The sequence below is a fragment of the Stegostoma tigrinum genome, chromosome X, assembly GCF_030684315.1.
Source record: "Stegostoma tigrinum isolate sSteTig4 chromosome X, sSteTig4.hap1, whole genome shotgun sequence".
Classification (NCBI taxonomy): Eukaryota; Metazoa; Chordata; class Chondrichthyes; order Orectolobiformes; family Stegostomatidae; genus Stegostoma; species Stegostoma tigrinum.
This window is the reverse complement of record NC_081404.1, coordinates 13071382-13088000: the sequence shown is the minus strand read 5'-3', so window position 1 is coordinate 13088000 and position 16619 is coordinate 13071382. Positions and strand designations below refer to the sequence as shown.

The 16619-nt window shown below is 46.0% G+C and overlaps 1 long non-coding RNA gene across 1 annotated transcript; it reads right to left on the bottom strand.

The window, feature by feature from the left end:
- Window positions 1-10957: 10957 nt before the first annotated feature.
- LOC125448354 (uncharacterized) lies at window positions 10958-15630 on the bottom strand. Its single transcript, XR_007246690.2, has 3 exons — window positions 15490-15630; window positions 15117-15385; window positions 10958-12546 (listed from the first exon to the last, which is right to left on the bottom strand). It is a non-coding gene; the product is annotated as an uncharacterized LOC125448354 (long non-coding RNA).
- Window positions 15631-16619: the final 989 nt, after the last annotated feature.

The window sequence follows — 16619 nt, the reverse complement described above, 5'->3', positions numbered from 1 at the left end:
AAAAATACTTTTTTTAATGCAGTCAGTAGTTAGGATTTGGAATGCACAGTGTTTGATGCAGATTCAATTGTAAATTCCAAGAGGGATAGCATAAATACTTGAAGAAGAAATGTAGGGATATTGGGAAAGAGCAGGAAGGTGGGACTAACTGGATTGCTCTTTGAAGGGCCAAACGGCCTGTTTCTGCGCCGTACCATTCTATGATTTGACAATTCAAGTCAGTTCTGTTCCAAGTAATCACTGCAACTGAGAGATGGATTCTGCCGAAACCAGGTTTACTTTCACCGTCGGGTGACTGTCTGCGTGGAGTTTGCACATTCACCCTGTGCACGCGTGGGTTTCCTCCAGGTGCTCCGATTTCCTCCCATGGTCCAAAGATGTGCAGGCTAGGTGGATTGGTCATTTTAAATTGCCCAGATATGCAGGCTAGGTGGGTTAGCCATGGGAAATGCAGAGTTAGAGGGATAGGGTGGGGGAGCGGGTCTGGGTGGGATGGTCTTTTGGAGGGTCAGCATGGACTCAATGGGCCAAATGGCCTGCTTCCACACTGTAGGGATTCTGTGAAGGTATTCCCTGCTTCATCCTGCCCATCCAGGTTGTGCCAGTTATTGGGTCCATCACCTTATGGATGTGGAAAAATTAACTGGGGCAAAAATACTGTGGGAAAGCAAAATAAAACTGAATGGTTGCAATAAAAACAAACTGGCTGCCAATTTATTTACAAATTATGGCCTGGGAGTTCCTAGTCACCTTCATGTTCTTTGCTCCAATGCCATTTGTTAAATATTGTTAATGTTAAAGGAGTTACACAATGAACATTGCCCAATTTAAATTTCAACAATAAGTACCGATTCTTGAAATCATTTATAATGCCATTTGTACCAGGAAGGAGGAATAAGTAACATTGAGAAAAGGTTTATATTCAAGGGAGGGATGTTGTATATTAATCATGTCCCTAATCAGGATGATCTCACCATTTTCAATGTGATTTAGTATTGTGGTTCTGTTTCTTTTGTAACACAGAGAATTAATTAATGATCTAGGGACATGAGTTCTGCTCCCACCATAGTAGCTAGGGTGGCTACTGCAAGGGGCCAAGAATGATGGACAGCAGGGGCTAAGAGGTCGCCATGCATGAAGACAATGCCGTCACAAGCCCATAAGTAACATATCCAGCAGAATCACTTGTGTTTCAAGGTGAAAAACATTGGTGAGAACAGCAAGCAGAATTGCACTCTCTTCCTGACTGGTCACAGGTTGAATTGTAGTTCAAGTTGCTGTGGTAATATTGCATCTTGCAGCCCGGAGCTATGAATAGTGATGATGGAGACTTAAAACTTTCTTTCCATGGCATTGCTGACCAGGAATTTCTCTTACTCTTTCCACCTGCCACCAGAAAGATTTGCAGGTTGATACTCAACCTCTTATGAACACACTTCCTTGGCCATCATGTCCTGCAGGATGAGACGTAAGCCCAGAGCGTCTGTCTCAGAAGCAGGAACTCTAGCCACAAGATCTCCCTTCACAATCTTTTAGTTTCTTGTATTTTACAAGATTACTTTCAGTGCACATCTCTTTAAATGGTCCTTCTACCCTAACCCTGGTATACTGCATGTAAAGACATTTATAACTGCACAGTATACAGACTGATTAAAACCACATGGTGGGGTATGGAAGCTGACAAACAGCCACCTTAACGGTAAACTGGAGAACCGAAATTAAGTTAATTGAATAACTGAACTTTAGCAAACAAAAGTATCTATATTGGTTGAAAGTTCTGGATTTTTATAATGGATCTTAGCTACAGAGCTACACGGTGGCTCAGTGGTTAGCACTGCTCTCTCACAGTATCAGGGACCTGAGTTCAAATCCACCCTTGGGTGACTGTCTGTGGGGAGTAGAACATAGAACATAGAACATTACAGCACAGTACAGGCCCTTCGGCCCTCGATGTTGTGCAGACCTGTCATACCGATCTTAAGCCCATCTAACCTACACTATTCCATGTACGTCCATATGCTTGTCCAATGACGACTTAAATGTACCTAAAGTTGGCGAATCTACTACCGTTGCAGGCAAAGCATTCCATTCCCTTACTACTCTCTGAGTAAAGAAACTACCTCTGACATCTGTCCTATATCTTTCACCCCTCAATTTAAAGCTATGCCCCCTCGTGCTCGCCGTCACCATCCTAGGAAAAAGGCTCTCCCTATCCACCCCATCTAACCCTCTGATTATTTTATATGTTTCAATTAAGTCACCTCTCAACCTTCTTCTCTCTAATGAAAACAGCCTCAAGTCCCTCAGCCTTTCCTCATAAGACCTTCCCTCCATACCAGGCAACATCCTAGTAAATCTCCTCTGCACCCTTTCCAAAGCTTCCACATCCTTCTTATAATGCGGTGACCAGAAGTGTACACAATACTCCACACCAGAGTTTTGTACAGCTTCACCATAACCTCATGGTTCTGGAACTCGATCCCTCTATTAATAAAAGCTAAAACACTGTATGCCTTCTTAACAGCCCTGTCTGCACATTCTCCCTGTGTTTGCCTGGGTTTGCTCCAGTTTCCTCCCACAGTCCAAAGACATGCAGATTAGGGTGGACTGGCCTTGCTAAATTGCCCATAGTGTTCAGGGATGTGTAGTTAAGGTGGGTTATATGGGGATGGGTCTGTTTGGGATACTCTGAGTGTTGGTGTGGACTTGTTGGGCCAAAGCGCCTGTTTCCACACTGTAGGGATTCTATGATCTACATGGAAAAGGTAGGGGAGTAAGACTAGCTGAGTAGCTCTTAGAGAGAGCCAGTACAGACATGAGGGGCCAAATGACCTTTTACTATGCTGTAACCATTCTCTGAAACATTTGTGTCATGTTAAGACAGAACTACAATGTACATAATTCCAAGCAAAATATTGAAAGCAGGTTTTAAGAACAATACAATTCATGGAAATTATGAAGTTATCAAATTCAAAGAGCTTAAAGCAGTTTGTCGTGATATGATTACATTATGAGAACATTGTGTCTGCCGGTTCACAAAGTGAAGCATGCAGCTATCTCTATGTGTGGGCAGACCATCACTGAGTCAGCAATGCGTGGAATGTTAGATATTGCCTGTTATTGATTCCTGCAGTGCTCAGCAATGCAGTACAATGTTACAAAGGAACTGAATAATTTCATGGACACTACATTAACCCTTATGTGAAGGACTTGGCAATGATGACATGAAACAATTATTTTCTTTATAAATAAATACAAAAAAAGACATCTAATGGCTTAATGGGTAAATTTGCCACCCAAGGCTGGTGAGCAATGTAATCAGAATCCTTCTAACATGGAAGCAGGCCAATTGGTCCATTGAGACCACACCGATTCTCCAAAGTGCATCTCAACCAGATCCACCCTCTCACCCCATCCCTGTAACCCTGCATTTCCCATGTCCAATCCACCTAACCTGCACATCCCTGGACACCATGGGCAATTTAGCTTGGCCAATCCACTCTAACCTGCACGTCCCTGGACACTATGGGACAATTTAGCTCGGCCGATCCACCCTAACCCTACATCTCTGGGCACTATGGGACAATTTAGCATGGCCAATCCACTCTAACCTGCACATCCCTGGGCACTATGGTACAATTTAGCTCGGCCGATCCACTCTAACCTGCACATCTCTAGGCACTATGGGTAATTTAGCATGGCCGATCCATTCTAACCTACACATCTCTGGGCACTATGGGACAATTTAGCACGGCCAATCCACCCTAACCTGCACACCTTTGGACTGTGGAAGGAAACCAGAGCAATGAGAGTAGGAAGATCCCTAACAGGATCCCTAGTTTGTGATGAGTTATCTGGGATCAGCCAAATTGTTAGTGGAGACCTGCAATCATTCACTTTGCTCCAGGTGGGGATAAAATCAGCTGCTCTCTGCCATTGTGCACTACATCTTGTTGGAAAGTAAGCAAGTGTGGGTGGCAAATGTGGCTGCTTGATTGGTATCCCATTCTCTATCTTAAAAACTACAGATGCAGCAGTTTGTACAGTGTACAGGATGCACTGCATCAGTTTCCAAAAATGTGACCTCTACCCTGTTGAAGGATAAGGGAAGCAGGCCCACAGGAACACTAGGATCATGACGGCAACCGACATCCTGACTTGGAAATACATCACTGTTCTTTCATCGCTGCAAGACTTTGGAACTCCCTCATTAACTGCACTGTGGTAGAGCATCACATGCGAAACACAGTGGATACAAAAAGATGGTTGCCTATCACTTTACAAAGGCAATTATGAATCATCAATGAATGCCAATCATAGAATCCCTACAGTATGGAATCAGGCCATTCAGGCCGTTGAGTCCACGCTGACCCTCTGAAGAGGAGCACCCCACCCTACCGTATCTCTGTGACCCTGCTTTTTCCCATGGCCAATCCACCGAAACTGCACATCCCTGGATGCCATAGGCAACTTAGCATGGTCAATCCGCCTAGCCTGCACATCTTTGGACTGTAGGAGGAAACCGGAGCAACCAGAGGAAGCCCACGCAGACACGGGGAGAATGTGCAAACCCCACACAGACAGTCGCCCGAGGCTGGAATCGAACCTGGGTCCCTGGCAGCAGTGCTAAACACTGAGCCACCGTGTATACCCACATCCCATGAATTAAGTTAAGGGACTAACTACCTTCCAGTAACAGTCGGTATCTTCAACTAGGAGGAAAATGGTAAATTTTTTTTCAAAAATAAAGAGGATGACGCTTTGAAAAAACTCATACTTGAGAATTGCCAGGCATGTTATCTCGAGCAATCTTGGCACCGAAGAAAGTCTACTTATCTGTCTTCTCCAGATGGCTTTAGGTAATGACCAAACATGTAGAGATTACACACAGAGCCCTCATTAGACAGACAGCACATATCGGGGCACCTCCAGAATCATGGCACAATGAGAGAACAATTTAAAAAGAAGAGGGGGGAGGGGTTAAATTAGATAGCCATGAAAAATGAACACAGGATTCACAATGCACAATCACACAGTTCAGGAGTTGCAGGCATCATAATGCACTGCTCATGTATTATGTAAATACCCAGGCATTTGACAAGGTGCCACACCAAAGGCTGCTACATAAGATAAAGTTCCACAGTATTACAGGTAATGTATTGGCATGGATAGAGGATCGGTTGGCCAGTAGAAAGCAAAGAGTAGGGGTAAATGGGTATTTTTCTGGATGGCGGTCAGTGGCTAGTGCTGTGCCTCAGGGATCGGTGTTGGGACCGCAATTGTTTACAATTTCCATAGATGATTTGGAGTTGGGGACTAAGTGTGGTGTGTCAAAATTTGCAGATGACACTAAGGTGAGTGGTACAGCAAACTGTGCAGAAGACACTGAAAGTCTGCAGAGGGATCTAGATAGTCTAAGTGAGTGAGCAAAGGTCTGGCAGATGGAGTACAATGTTGATAAGTATGAAGTCATCCATTTTGGTAGGAATAACGGCAAAATGGATGATGTTTCAAATGGTTAAAAAAATTGCAGCACGCTGCTGTGCAGAGGGACTTGGGTGTCCTTGTGCGTGAATCGCTAAAAGCAGGATTGCAGGAGCAGCAGGTAATTAAAAAGGCAAATGGAATTTTGTCTGCCATTGCTAGAGGGATGGAGTTTAAAAACAGGGAGGCTATGCTGCAGCTGTATAGGGTCCTGGCGAGGCCACACCTGGAGTAGTGTGCGCAGTTTTGGTCTCCTTACTTGAGAAGGGATATACTAGTACTGGAGGGGGTGCAGAGGAGATTCACTTGGTTGATTCCAGAGTTGAGAGGGTTGGATTATGAGGAGAGACGGAATAGACTGGGATTATACTCATTGGAATTCAGAAGAATGAGGGGAGATCTTATAGAAACGTATAAGATTATGAAGGGAATAGATCAGGTGGAGGCAGGGAGGTTGTTTCCACTAGCAGGTGAAACTAGGGCTAGAGGGCATCACCTCAAAATAAAAGGAAGCAGATGTAGGACTGAGGTCAGGAGGAACTTCTTCACCCAAAGGGTTGTGAATCTGTGAAATTCCCTGCTCAGTGAAGTGGTTGAAGCTACCTCACTGAATGTTTTTAAGGCAAAGCTAGATAAATTTTTGAACAGTGAAAGAATTAAGGGTTATGGTGAGTGGGCGGGTAAGTAGAGTTGAGTCTGAAAAAGATCAGCCATGAACTTATTAGAATTAGAATCCCTACAGTGTGGAAACAGGCCCTTCGGCCCAACAAGTCCACACCGAACCTCAGAGCATCCCACCCAGATCCATCCCCCTATAATCCACCTATTCCACACATCCCATTAACACTATGGCCAATTTAGCATGGCCAATCCACCTAACCTGCACATCTTTGGACTGTGGGAGGAATTGGGAGCACCCGGAGGAAACCCATGCAGACACAGAGAGAATGTGCAAACTCCACACAGACAGTCACTTGACACTGGAATTGGACCCAGGTCTCTACTCCTGCTCCCAGTTCTTATGTTCTTATGTCCTTATTATCACGATTGCAGCATTCAACATGCATTAAACATGCTGTCAAGGAGCAAATTACTGCAGATGTTGGAATCTGTACTGAAAATAAGAAATGCTGAAGACCACGAGATAACCAAGTGTGAAGCTGGATGAACATATCAGGCCAAGCAGCATCTTAGGAGCAGAAAATCTGATGTTTCAGGCCGAGACCCTTAATTAGAAAAGGGGGAAGGGGAGAGGGTTCTGAAATAAATAGGGAGAGAGGGGGAGGCGGATCACAGATGGATAGAGGAGAAGATAAAGAGACAAGTTAAAGAGGCAGGGATGGAGCCTGTAGAGGTGAGTGTAGGTGGGGAGGTAGGGAGGGGATAGGTCAGCCCAGGGAGGATGGACAGGTCAAGGGGGCGGGATGAGGTTAGTAGGTAGGAAGTGGAGGTGCGGCTTGAGGTGGGAGGAGGGGATAGGTGAGAGGAAGAACAGATTAGGGAGTCGGGGACGAGCTGGTCTGGTTTTGGGATGCAGTGGGGGAAGGGGAGATTTTGAAGCTTGTGAAGTCCACATTGATACCATTGGGCTGCAGGGTTCCCAAGCGGAATATGAGTTGCTGTTCCTGCAACCTTCGGGTGGCATCCTTGTGGCACTGCAGGAGGCCCAGGATGGACATGTCATCTGAAGAATGGGAGGGGGAGTGGAAATGGCTCGCGACTGGGAGGTGCAGTTGTTTGTTGCGAACCAAGCGGAGGTGTTCTGCAAAGCGGTCCCCGAGCCTCTGCTTGGTTTCCCCAATGTAGAGGAAGCCACACTGGGTGCAGTGGATGCAGTATACCACATTGGCAGATGTGCAGGTGAACCTCTGCTTAATGTGGAAAGTCATCTTGGGGCCTGGGATGGGGTGAGGGAGGAGGTGTGGGGGCAAGTGTAGCATTTCCTGCGGTTGCAGGGGAAGGTGCCGGGTGTGGTGGGGTTGGAGGGCAGTGTGGAGCGAACAAGGGAGTCACGGAGAGAGTGGTCTCTCCGGAAAGCAGACAGGGGTGGGGATGGAAAAATGTCTTGGGTGGTGGGGTCGGATTGCAGATGGCGGAAGTGTCGGAGGATGATGTGTTGGATCTGGATTTCTCTTACGCTGAAGATCACAGTGGGCCAGGCAGCACCCTTGTTTTCTAACATACTGTTGAGTTGCTGTAGGCCTCAAGCTGGGGATCCAAAATTAGAGAGAGACACTAGCACCACTTGGAACTAGCCTGGACTACTTAATGCTCCCTTGCATTTTTTTAAAAGGGAGATTTATTGTGGTTTGAGTAGGTGGTGAAGTCTCTCTCTGGCAAAAGTCATAACATGAGAAAGAACACTTTGAAAGGTGCTTGGATGTTGCAGTAGAGGCTTTGGCAGAGGAAGTGCAAAGAATAAGAGAAGTGTATACAAGGGGGTGATGAAAGCTTGCAGCCAAAATGGTCAAATAGTTGTGGTGGTGAATGCCAGGAATCTAACTCTTATGATCTGAATGCAATGCTACAATAAGCTCAATTACCTCGCACAATTGATCAAAATGAATGCACCTTTAGTACCATATCCTAATACCGGGATACAGTGCACTGCTCAGTTCATTACATCCCTATCACTCACCTCCTAACAATCTTTATCAATCTAGACTCATACCTAACATTCTTGTGCTACACCACACCCCCACACACATAGCAAGCCTCAAACCCACAGCTCGCATGCACTGCCAGCGATTCACCCATCTCTTTCAGGAAATGGTTGCACAGAACTGGAGACAGAAGGAACTAACAGAAGGAGGAATGACACGCCTTTGTAACCTGATTACTATGGAGGGTCAGGGCTTAGCCATTTCTGAAGTTATGGTGAGTAGCAGGGCTGGGAAATGATAAGATAATGGTAAGTTCCTCTTGAGCGAAGTAAATGGTTGTGAAAGCACCAAAGCTGAAGTTGCTTTAGCTCTGCCCTATCTGATAATGTCACTGTCTTTGGGGGCAGATTCAGAGAGATCCCATTGGGGACCTACATGCCAATCCAGCTCCCAATAGTTCTAATTATGCCTATTTAATTAATGTTATTTGCCCCAGTGCTATTGTGCAATCAACTGTACCTTGTTACACAAGACAAATGGCTCTTCCTGTTAAGACTCAATGATTTACACAATACCACCGAACATTAGACAGGCAATTTGACTCAAAATAGTACAGGAGGATCTGGGTACAACAGGGCCTGGAGTGCAACATCACCCTGGACAATGTTATTCTGATTTAGTGAGTTCCCGTTTTCTTACAGAAGTTACCGGTAAGCATTAATTTGCACTTTTATTACAGTGCCCCGGCAGGGCCCATCTGCCATTTTCGGTATTTCTGATTAAAAGATTAGAGGGAGCTTTATTCTGTATCTAGCTGCATGCTACATCTGTCTCAGATAAGGACAGTATTGGGGTAACTTTATTTCCAATTTAAAAGAGAAGATTGAGTTTTAATTTGTACCTAACCCCATGCTGTCCCTGTCCTGGGAGTGTTTGATGGGAGGGGGATCAGAGTTGAGGCAGTTTTACTTTCCGTTTAAAAGGGTAGAGAAAGCTCTACTATCAGTTTAAAAAGAGGATCTGGTGGGCATCGCAGAGCCTGGGGTGCATCGTCACTGCAGACAATATTATTTTGAATTAGAAAGTTGCTGTTCATGTTTTACAAGTTCCTGTTAACCATTTGGATGTGTTTTTGTCATAGTGCCAGGGGCTGACTAACCGTTTGTAAACAATTTCATTTTAAAAGAATAGGAAAGGAGAATTTGAGATAACACACAGTGTGGAGCTGGATGAACACAGCAGGCCAAGCAGCATCAGAGGAGCAGGAAAGCTGATGTGTCAGGCCTAGACCCTTCATCAGAAAAAAATGATGAAGGGTCGAGGCCCGAAACGTCAGCTTTCCTGCTCCTCTGATGCTGCTTGGCCTGCTGTGTTCATCCAGCTCTACACCTTGTTATCTCAGACTCTCCAGCATCAGTAGTTCCTACTATCCCAGGAAAGGAGAATTGTTTTGATAAGTTTCCATTCCAGGTCAGTAAATTGCCAATGGAGATTTGAGATAATGGGAACTGCAGATGCTGGAGAATCCAAGATAACAAAGTGTGAAGCTGGATGAACACAGCAGGCCAAGGAGCATCTCAGGAGCACAAGAGCTGACGTTTTGGGCCTAAACCCTTCATCAGAGAGGGGGATGGCGAGAGGGTTCTGCAATAAATAGGGAGAGAGGGGGAGGCGGACCGAAGATGGAGAGAAAAGAAGATAGGTGGAGAGGACAGTATAGGTGGGGAGGTAGGGAGGGGATAGTTCAGTCCAGGGAAGACGGACAGGTCAAGGAGGTGGGATGAGGTTAGTAGGTAGGAAATGGAGGTGCGGCTTGAGTTGGGAGGAAGGGATGGGTGAGAGGAAGAACAGGTTAGGGATAGCGGAGACAGGTTGGACTGGTTTTGGGATGCATTGGGGGAGGGGACGAACTGGGCTGGTTTTGGGATGCGGTGAGGGAAGGGGAGATTATGAAGCTTGTGAAGTCCACATTGATACCATTGGGCTGCAGGATTCCCAAGCAGAATATGAGTTGCTGTTCCTGCAACCTTCGGGTGGCATCATTGTGGCACTGCAGGAGGCCCAGGATGGACATGTCGTCTAAAGAATGGAACATGTCCATCCTGGGCCTCCTGCAGTGCCACAATGATGCCACCCGAAGGTTGCAGGAACAGCAACTCATATTCCACTTGGGAACCCTGCAGCCCAATGGTATCAATGTGGACTTCACAAGCTTCAAAATCTCCCCTTCCCCCACCGCATCACACAACCAGCCCAGCTCGTCCCCTCTCCCCACTGCATCCCAAAACCAGCCCAGCCTGTCTCTGCCTCCCTAACCTGTTCTTCCTCTCACCCATCCCTTCCTCCCACACCAAGCCGCACCTCCATTTCCCACCTACTAACCTCATCCCACCTCCTTGACCTGTCCGCCTTCCCTGGACTGACCTATCCCGTCCCTACCTCCCGACCTATACTCTCCTCTCCACCTATCTTCTTTTCTCTCCATCTTCGGTCCGCCTCCCCCTCTCTCCCTATTTATTCCAGAACCCTCTCCCCATCCCCCTCTCTGATGAAGGGTCTAGGCCCGAAACATCAGCTTTTGTGCTCCTGAGATGCTGCTTGGCCTGCTGTGTTCATCCAGCTTCACACTTTGTTGTCAATGGAGATTTGATTTTGTTTTTGTTTCTCAGAGTGGTCTCCCCCCATCTCCTGATCTAACGCAATTTTCTTTTTAAAAGATTAGAAGAGGACTGGTGGCTGTGAGCTATGTAATCACGTTATATTTTTAAAATTCATGTGATGTGGGCATCACTGGCTGCACCAACATTTATTACTGGCATAGTTGCCCTGGTGAAAATGTTCCCTTGCATCTGCTGTTCTGGTCCCTCCAGTTGGTAGAAATACAGCTTCGCAAGTTGCTGTCAAAAGATTCTTGGTAAGTTACTGCTATGCTTCATGTAGATGGTACACACTGCTGTGACCGTACGTTAGCGATGAAGGGAGTGAATGTTGAAGGCGGTGCATGCAGGTCCAATCTAGTGGGCAGCTTTGTCCCAGACTGTGTCAAGCTTCAGAGGTGCACCCATCAAGACCAAGGGGTCAACATACTCCTGACTCTTTTAGCTGGTGGACAGGCCCTTGGGAAATGGGCCGCTGGGGGCTTCTGGAGGAGGCCGGGGGGGATCATCCACTCAATACCTCTAGCTGAAAGTGCCTGAAAATACTTGGGACTGTTGCTGAACTCCCCACAACTAACCACCCCCCAACAAACCCCTCCCCACCTCCATCATTGAAGATGGGGATATTTGTAGAACCTCCAGCTGTAGCAAGTTGTTGAATAGTTCACCACTGTACACAGTTTGGATGTGGAAGGACTGCAGAGCTTACATCTGATCGATTGGTTGTGGGATCACTTCACCCCATGTATAGCATGCTCCTTCCTCTGTTTGGTATGAAAGTAATCCAGCATTTTAGCTTTCCCAGATAGATCCCTCATTTTTGGGTATACCGTGCTGCTCCTGGCATGCCTCCTGCATGTTTCATTGAACCAAGGTTGATCCCATAGTAACAGTAGAGCAAGGATATTCCAGACCATGAGGTTATAGATAGTGGCTGAATACAATTCTGCTGCTGTTGGTGTCCCTTAGTGCCCCATGAATGCCCAGTTGCTTGATCTGTTCGAAGTCTGTCCCATTTAGCACCGTGATAATACCACACAGTGCGATGGAATGTTTGCCCAAAGTGAAGGCAGGACTTTGACTGTGCAGCGGTCACTCCATAAGACCAGAAGACATAGGAGCAGAAATTAGGCCATTCAGCCCATCGAGTCTGCCCTGCCATTCCATCATGGCTGGTAAATTTCTTAAACCTATTCTCCCACTTTCTCCCCATAACCCTTGATCCCCTTGACGATCAAGAACCTATCTATCTCCATCTTAATTATACTCAATGATCTGGCCTCCACATCCTTCTGTGGCAGTGAATTCCATAGATTCACCACTCTCTGGCTGAAGAAGTTTCTCCTTATCTCCATTCTAATAGGTCTTCCTTTTACGCTAAGGCTGTACCCTCGGGCCCTAGGCTCTCCTAACAATGGAAACATCTTCCCAACATCCACTCTGTCCAGGCCATTCAGTATTCTGTAAGTTTCAATTAGATCCCCCCTCATCCTTCTAAACTCCATCGAGTATAGACCCAGAGTCCTTGTGTTCCTCATATGTTAAGCCTTTCATTCCTTGGATTATTCTCATCAACTTCGTCTGGACCTGTTCCAGGGCCAGTACATCCTTCCTGAGCTATGGCACCTAAAGCTGCTCATAATTACCGATGCTGTCATGGACAGACGCATTTGCAAAAGGTTGATCGATGAGCATGAGGTCAAGTAAATATTTCCATCTTGATGGTTCTTTTCCCACCAGCCTCGTTACTACGCACTTTAGAACTTGGTCAGTTCAGTTAGAGGTGGTGCAGCTGAGCCACTCTGTGATAGAACGTAAAAAGAAATTAGTGGAGACAAATGCAGGCTGCTTACAGTCTGAATCAGGAGAATTAATAATGGAGAACAAGGAAATGGCAGTGCAATTAAACAACTAATTTAGATCAGTCTTCGCAATAGACAAGACCATACAAATAGCTTCCCAGAAATGCTACGCAAACAAAGGTCTATTGGGAAGGAAGAATTAAAGGAAATTAGTATTAATAATATAAAGAGTCATGTAAAATTAATGGGACTGAAAACTGATTAATCACCAGAGCCTGATAATTTACATCCCAGAGCATTAAAAGGGGTCGCCGTGGAAATAGTGGATTCTGGAACAGCACCAGCAGATTGGAACACAGCAAATATAACCCCACTATTTTTTAAAAGGAGGAATAAAACCAGGAATTACTAACCAGTTAGAGTAACAGTTAGAGTAAGTAGGGAATGTGCTAGGGTGCTAGGGACTATTATAATAAAGATGTGATCGTGGAACTTCGAAAATACAATGGGATTGAAAAAACATATTAGCTTGACAAACCTCCTGGCACGTTTTATTTTGAGGATGTAACTAATAGAATAGATGAGGGAGAACCTGTGGATGCAATGTATTTCAATTTTCAGAAAGGCATTCAGAAAGTCCTGCGCAAGAAATTAAAGTGCAAATTCAAAAGGCATGGGATTGGTGCTAAAATACTGGCATGGACTGAGAATTGATTAGCAGCCAGGAAATAGAAAGAATAACTGCATCTCTTTTGGGGTGGAAGGTCCTGCAGGGATCAATATTTGGGCAGGATGGTGGGATTGGGTCAAGTGGGCATGTATTTACAGAGTTTAGAAGAATGAGATGGTAGCTCATTGAAAGCTTTTAAATTCTGACAGGGCTGGACCCAGGGATATTGTTTCCCCTGGCCAAGGGGATTCAGAAGAAGGGATTTGTGTTGTAGTCCGAAATGGCCTACAATGAATCATGTGTTGAGGAGCCATTCTTCACTCAAAAAGGGTGGTGAACCTGTGGAATTCTTTCCCACAGAAGGCTGTGAATATATCTAAGAAAGAAATAACTAGATTGCTAGAGGCTAAGGGATCACCTATGATCATGCTAAATGATGGAGTGACTCAATGAGTTGTAGGGCCTACTCCAGATCCTACTTACTATAATTCCATGTTTCTGTAAGAGAACATGGAAGGCAGACACTAAGTGAATGTACAAGTGCAAATTGTTTGTATGCAATATGGTATGATATGACTTTATATTATTTTGTGGTGGTTATAATAAGAAAGCATGCATAGTGACAGTCAACGACAGAGGGCAGCAAAGATGTGGATGTGTTGGTGAATGGGGAGTTGGGATTGAGCCATTTTCCAGTCAGTTGTTCACAAACAGACCAACTGTGCGTGTGTGATAGCGGGTTGTGCAGGAAATGACAACTCAGGATATGTGCCCTGCTGAGTACCACAGAGCATCTCCATTGTGAGCAGGCAGCCGAAGGCTTGGTGCTGCGCAGAAATGGTCTGCCCAGTCACAAGTGGGCATTGGTTTCACACAGGAGTCTTCAGCCTCAATGTTAGTGTTATCATCTAGTAGGGTCTGGCAGGAAGGCAGGACGAGCAGAACTAGAGAACAGGCACTGGTTCTATATTAGAATCTTAGGATCCCCTATAGCATGGAAACCGGCCTTTCGGCCCATCAAGTCCATACTGATCCTCCGAAGAGTGTCCCACCCAGGCCAACTGCCTCCCCACCCTATCCCTGTACCCCTGTAGCTAACCCACCTAGCTGCCCCATCCCTGGTCACTATGGGCAATTTAGCATGGCCAATCCATCCTAACCTGCGCATCTTTGGACTGTGGGAGGAAACCGGAGCACCCGGAGGAAACCCACACAGACACGGGGAGAATGTGCAAACTCCACACAGACAGTTGCCTGAGGCTGGAATGTGAACCTGGGTCCTTGGCACTGTGAGGCAGCAGTGTTAACCACTGAGCCACCGTGCCATAATTAAGGGTTAATTGAGTGAGAACTAAACATACAAACCTGGGGCGCAAATGATCAGTACGGTTGGAGCTTGTGGGACATGGACTAGAAATAAAGTTGACGAAACAAAAGCATATGACTGGACTCTGTCTAACCAGCATTTTCGCCTCAGCCAGGAGGCAGGGCTTGTTACCCAGTACTCACTGTAGGATAGCAGGTGTTGGCCCGTCCAGGGTGACACAGCAGTTCAACGTTCGGGCGATGGAAACCCTGTTGTTGTGATGGATCTCGGAGTTGCCAGGTGGCACCCACAAAGCCATGGGTGAGCCCTGTGCCAAGGGGAAAGCCTTATGCGCTGTGCACCTGCTGTTTCCTGGCAAGGGAGGATGAAACGTAACCAGCTTTGTTTGAACCCCGAGCCTCAGTGACCTGCCTTGCTTGACAGTGGATAGCAAACTGCTGAATGTTGCAACTAACTCCAGCCAGGCACTTCAGCATCATTACTATGATGACAGGCAACACAGTCCCTGCTGTGCTCTGAGACTGTGGCAGCAGCTACACAGAGGCAGGCAGATTTCAGTGAGGAAATCCTTACCAAAACACAGGCATCTTGAATGTTGTTACTCGCTGAGGTTCTTCCTTGAACACCCTGGGCTCCTATCTTTTCGAGCAGCTTCTCCTGCCTTGTGTGACCTCAGTTCATTCTCCAGGTTATGCTTTATTGGAAGGTAAATGTCTGCTTACACACCAGCGTCTGGAAGGAAGCTTGTTTGTGCAGAGGCCTCGTTGTCAGGACAAAGTGCCTTGTAAACCTTAGAGACAAAAATAGAAATTGCCGGAAAAGCTCAGCAGGTCTGGCAGCACCTGTGGAGAGAAATGAGAGTTAATGTTTCGGGTCGGGTGACCCATCCTCAGAACTTGTAAACTTTAGGCAATTCAAAGAACTGTGGAACACACCAAATACTTACAGAATCTAAACATTACTGAAAGGAGACATGAAGCATAAGCTTTTAATCCTGCCACTCACCAGGATGGGTAGGTGAGAAAGTAAAATTGGAAAAGGCCCACTGCCCTCAGAAGACGGTACTGATCGGTACAGCCATTGCTAATAATCTAGAAACAGCAAGAATATTCAACTGACCTTTACCCTCAGACCAGCTGCTTGTTAATCTTTGCATTCCCCATGGCAACACCTGACCAATCTCAATGACGCCGTTCTGAATGATTAAAAAATGCAATCTATATGCAAATTCCTTTTGCCTACATAAACCCAGGGTCTGTGTGTTAATACGTGTCGCTTCTAGGAAGCACATTGCACGCCAAGCCAGGCTGAAAGAACAACATAGAAACCAGGTCCCTATAAAAAGAGAGTTTTCTTCCATCAACCTCAATGAGCAGGGTCGGAAACAGGGTGCTGGTTTTCTGCTCAGGCAAGTTATTTTGACTCAACAAGGAAAGTGACATTAAAATTGTATCGGTGATAACGGGAACTGCAGATGCTGGAGAATCCAAGATAATAAAATGTGAGGCTGGATGAACACAGCAGGCCAAGCAGCATCTCAGGAGCACAAAAGCTGACGTTTCAGACCTAGGCCCTTCATCCCGAAACGTCGGCTTTTGTGCTCCTGAGATGCTGCTGGGCCTGCTGTGTTCATCCAGCCTCACACTTTATTATCAGTGACATTAAAACTTTGAAAATCGAAGGAACAAGTAATCAATGGGCGCCAGTGCAAACAGGTTACATTGTTCACTGCAGATAATCAGTCTTCAGCAATATAATAGGCCTCAGCAGGGTCGATCAATGTCATATTGCAGCGTCATGCTGCTTGGAACTACCCACAAGCGGCTTATTTACAGTCATAGTCAGAAACACTCATTAGGAAGCTAGATAATGGAATGTCTCCTGTTATTGCAGTGGCAGGGGAAGTCTGCATCAATGTGAACCCAGAGCTGGCACCGACCCCCATCCCCATGGGCATATATCATACCACTGAAACCCAAGGAAACCTCGCCATTCTTACTCGATTCAATATTTGGCTTTCCTGCTCCCTGCGAATGGGACCGAGGTATGAGGAGTTACAAGCATTGTGGAGCAATG